This window comes from Corvus cornix, chromosome 27 (genome assembly GCF_000738735.6).
Source record: "Corvus cornix cornix isolate S_Up_H32 chromosome 27, ASM73873v5, whole genome shotgun sequence".
Taxonomy (NCBI): Eukaryota; Metazoa; Chordata; class Aves; order Passeriformes; family Corvidae; genus Corvus; species Corvus cornix.
Genome location: NC_046355.1, coordinates 3766770 through 3771561, shown reverse-complemented (window position 1 = coordinate 3771561; position 4792 = coordinate 3766770).

Here is a 4792-nt window from a genome sequence, read left to right as displayed (position 1 = left end):
AGCACCCTGGTCTAGTGAAGGTGTCCTTGCCCATGGCAGGGGTGGGACTGGATGGTCTTTAAGGTCCCCTACAAACCATTCTGGGATTCTGTAATTTTGTTCACAGCGTGCACAGGGTGACCCATGTGTTTCCAAATTTTGTGGAGCTTCTTTCTGCCACACTTGAGGGAGTGTCCATCCATCCACACTGGCTGGTGCGGTCCCTGAGCTCCTGCGGGTGGCAACCAGAGAACAAAAGAGGGCGACATTGGCTTGTGAAACAGCCCAGCCCTGCTCAGCACCAGCTGCTGCACCGATGGCTTTGGAGGGACCTGGTACCTGGGGGATTTAACTGCACATGGGTGTGACATGCCTGTAGTGGCACTGCCAGCATTGCTTTTGCAGAGCAGATGGCAGCCGTGCAGATGCTTTTGGATGTGCAAAGATACAAAGCTTTTCTGGAAATCTCATCTTGGGGCCCCTGTATTTTGTGTATGTTGTCATATAAGGCACAAATATCCCAGTAGAGAGGGGCACTTCCCTCTCTATACCACAGAGGCAACTCTCCTGATAATCTGAAACAATTCTCTAGGGCAGAGCTGCCAACTGTGCCCATTTCCCAAATACTTTGAGGTGGAGGATTCCTCTGGTAATCGAAGCTGCCTGAGTAATCTTTCCTAAGGGCTGAAGAGGAGGAGAGTGGTCAGAGCTGTGACTGAGTCGTGTCCTGCTTTCACAGAGCTCAAAGGGAGCAGAGATCCCACAGCCTTGAGAAGATCTGGACAAGTTATGCCATGGGGATCCATCCCCATTTTTCGCAGTGCTGGTCAGGTATCTGGCAGAGAGGACAAGTCCCTGCAGTTTATCATTAGCCAGAAAAGGTAAGGTCGACTCCTTCTGTGTCCCATCTGGTAAGAGAAGAGCTTGGCCTCTGCTCTTGTAGCAAGGAACATCTGGAACAAACTGGAAAAAGGGAAAAAGTGAGAATCTAGACTAAATTCATGAGCACAAATCCCCATTGTAGCATGATGCCTCTGGAGGTACAAAAATACGGTACTAAACCCTGCTGAGACAGGGGAGGATGATTTTACTGCTGGAGGAGCCATCAGTCCCTCACCACCAGACTTGCTTCCATGTTTGTCCCATGTGGGTGGGAACCACTGCACGATTTTAAGGTAATCAGTTGCCTTGTGTCAACATCACATCCTTGTCATCTGACCAGAGCCAGTACAGGCATGCAGGAGGCTTTTAACTAATCTGTTGGTTTCTAGAGATTTTTAGGTCTCCTCCAAGGAGAAAGACCTTAGATACCTAGCCTTACCTTCCTCTGTCCTAAGGCTTCCTTGCTGCTCAGGTGAACCCTGCTGGCTGTGGAGCCCAGGGTGGAGTTGAAGTCCTGGGTGTCACCTTTGTGCCCTAGGGAAGGGCCCAGGCAGTGTTTGAATGGAGCAGGGAGTGTTGCCAGCAGCAGGGACAAGCTCTCCAGGGAGATTTCAGGCTTTGGGAGTAACGGCAAAAGGACAGCTGGAGAGACTCCAGCTACAGAATCCAGACTTGACACCTCCCATGGCTCTGGGGTCAACGGAGTCTCTTCTGTGACCAGCTCAGAGCCCAAATTATCCACAATGGCTGTGCCCTCTGTAACAAGAAAGTGTTGGAAACCTCCCCTGGCTGCTGGCAGTCAGCGCAGAGAGACTTGCCAAAAAGAGATTATTAATAATAATAATAGTGACTCCTTTGCCTTTCACCCACTCCTTCCATCTCAGGATCTGAAGAAATGTAGCCACAATAATGCAGTGAAAATCCCTCCCCCCAGCAGGGTTGGATGCTGAGGCCAAGGAGGATTAAATTACCTTTCCATAGCCACTCATCACCCATCATCTCCTTCAATGCTCCACCAAGTGTACAGACACAGCCCCTTCTCCTGTGCCCCGCTGAGGGATGGCACTGCTGAGACACGACGAGTTCACACTGTGCCTCTCTGCCATGTGATGCAAAGCAAAAATTCAACCCAAGATTAAGGGGAGTGTGGAAATAGAGAGAATTTAAGCTGTGCTGAGTGCATAGCGTGTCCCACGCCAGAGTGACCCAAAGAGAGTTGCAGAGACCCAGCAGCCTCCCTGTGCTCCTGTTGCTGGGGTGCTGAAGGAGAGGCCAGGTAGGAGCAGAGAGCAAGGAGGGCAATGCCAGTCCCCTCCTGTGGTGTGTCCTGGGCTTCTTGCAGCTCCTCGCTGGCTAAGGGGATAGCTGGAATCTACAGTGTGGATGTCAACCATGTGCTGTGGGGGAAGGTGGAGTTAGTCAGTGGGGAGATAGCACAGAGTCATGGAATGGCTGGGGTTGGAAGGGACCTTAAAGACCATCTCATTCCACCCCCGGCCATGGGCAGGGACACCTTCCACTCTCCCAGGTTGCTCCAAGCCCCGCCCAACCTGACCTTGAACCCTTCCAGGGATGGGACAGCCTCAGTTTCTCTGGGCACCACCACCCTCACAGGGAAGAATTTCTCACAATATCCCATCTATCCCTGCCCTCTGACAGTGGGAAGCCATTCCCTGTGTCCTGTCCCTCCAGGCTCTTGTAAAAGAATCTCTCTCCACCTTTCCTGTCAGCTCCTTCAGATACTGCAAGGCCACGATTAGGTCATTCTGAAGCTTCTTTTCTCCAGGCTGAACAATGCCAATTCTCTCAGCAAATATGTTTGAGGAAGGGCAGCCCAAAATACAGCAACCTCAATTATTCTGTGATTTTGCGCTGAGGGAAATGCAGCATTTTGGCTTTTTGTTTTTAATTCCAGCTCTTTCTTCTCTTCTTCTCCAAATCTTAAGTTTTCTGCCCAGCAGATGCTCCAGATCCTGAACTATCCCGAAATGCCAATGTACTCACCATCCACAGCCATGTCCTTCAGTACCTCCTGGAGATTCTGTTCTGGAAAGTGGATTTCCCTTGAGAGTGTTGGGACTTCACCACTCCAACATTGACCTGCTTCCCTGAAATGAATGGGGAGATGTGCTTCATTGCAGAAAATTCCCTAGGGACCTAGAAAACCCAGTTCTGGGTTGTGAATCAGACGAAACACACCTTAAATCATCTTCTGTCTGCATCGGAAGTGCTTTGCTCATTGTTTGGGTTTATTAGCAGAAAACAGTTTACAAAAGGAGTTGATGGCATCCAAGGAAAGAGAGCACTTCAGCGCTTCCAGGAATTAAAGTAGGAGTAAAAATAATCGTGGACTTCAGTGTTGCTGTAGGAGCTGTGTTTGTGGGATGGGTTTCAGGGTGTCCCCACTCCCTGGAAACCTCCGTGGGGGAAATGTCCCTGTCCGATGCGGGAGATGATCATTAAGCAGCCCAGAAGGTGGAAAGCTTGGGCCGAGCACGTACAGACACCACCATCTAGTGGTGCCGGGCTCCAACAGCCTCCGTGCAGCACGGAATTGGCACGTTCCGCAGGGTTGGAGCTACTACCGCTCCCAAATGGCTTCTCCCAGGGAGCTGAGAGCAACCACGAAGTCCACGCCCTGCCCCAGGAGGGACCTCCGGCTGCTCACTCTCCTCTACTCCGGCCGGCACAGCGACACTGCCTTGATTTTGGGGAGAAGAAACTACTCCAGACTCCCAACAGCTGCTCCTTGTGGTCATGGGCTTGATCCTGCAAATAGCCATGTCCCCTGGCACCTAGGGGCAGCGAACTGGGATAAACTGGGGTCTCGTCTCATCCCACAGCTCCCTGGGAAATGGAAGTCTCATGCCTAAAAGGTGTATGTGGAATCGTTGGGGTTTCTCCAGTAGAAGCAGCCCCAGGCAGCCTGGGGGCCTCATCCTGCTTCTTCATGTTGCAGCCAGGCTCTGCCTTTGCCTTTCTCTTTCCCTCTTCCTCAGCTCACCGGCAGACAAAATGCTCCTCTGGGGCCAAACCCAGCTGGGCCCACCTCAGCCCAAGCCCAGATCCTGCCTGGGTGCTGCAATCACCCACTGAGCCCTGCCTGGCACAGCTGGGGACACCGAGCACTGCCCCAGGTGCCCGAATACATTGTGGGCTGGGGGCACCTGGTACCCCGGGATGTGTAGGGGGTGTCAGAGACCCAAGAAAACAGGATGTGGGGTGCTGGGGTTCACTCCACTTGCAAAGGAGTGAGGTGCTGCCAGTACCATAGTCTGCAGTGGGCTTTGGCCCACCCTGTGCCCCCCCCCAACTTGTTATTGACCCTGAGGAGGGAACCAGAAACAGAGCAGAGACCCCCGTGGGAGGCCCACAGCCCTGCTTGCCCCAGTTCTGCCATCCCTCAACCCATCTCATCTCAAACCAGCTTCCCTAGTTGTGCTGGGGTGTCAGGGGCTGCCCTCAGGGCAGAAGTCTGGGCACAGGCTGTGGACACTCGCACTGTTAGTAGTCTTGAGGTTTCTTTTTTTATTATTATTTTTATTTTTGTGATGTGAATCACTGACACTCTGGTGCTACCCATCCATCCCCGGCCCCCCTCCAGGGCTCAGCCCCAGATCCCACCCAGCACCAACCCCTGCCCCTGCTCCCACTCTGCGGGGACAGGCCAGCCAGGGAACAGGGACTTAGGGCCACCACCAGCTCAGTCAACAGCTGCTGGGGCCATTGGGGCCAACCCCACGCTGGGAACAAGGTCACTGCTGCTTTTGGAGCAACGGAGGGGAATTGAGCCGTTGTGCTCTGGCAGGGCAGGGACCAGGCAGCAGCACTGTTACAGCCCAGTACTGCCCCTAGGACAGCTCTTTGTTTTCCTCCACGGGTGACACACAGCCCAGGCAGCAGGACATAGCCTGAGCCCTGCCTGCTCTTC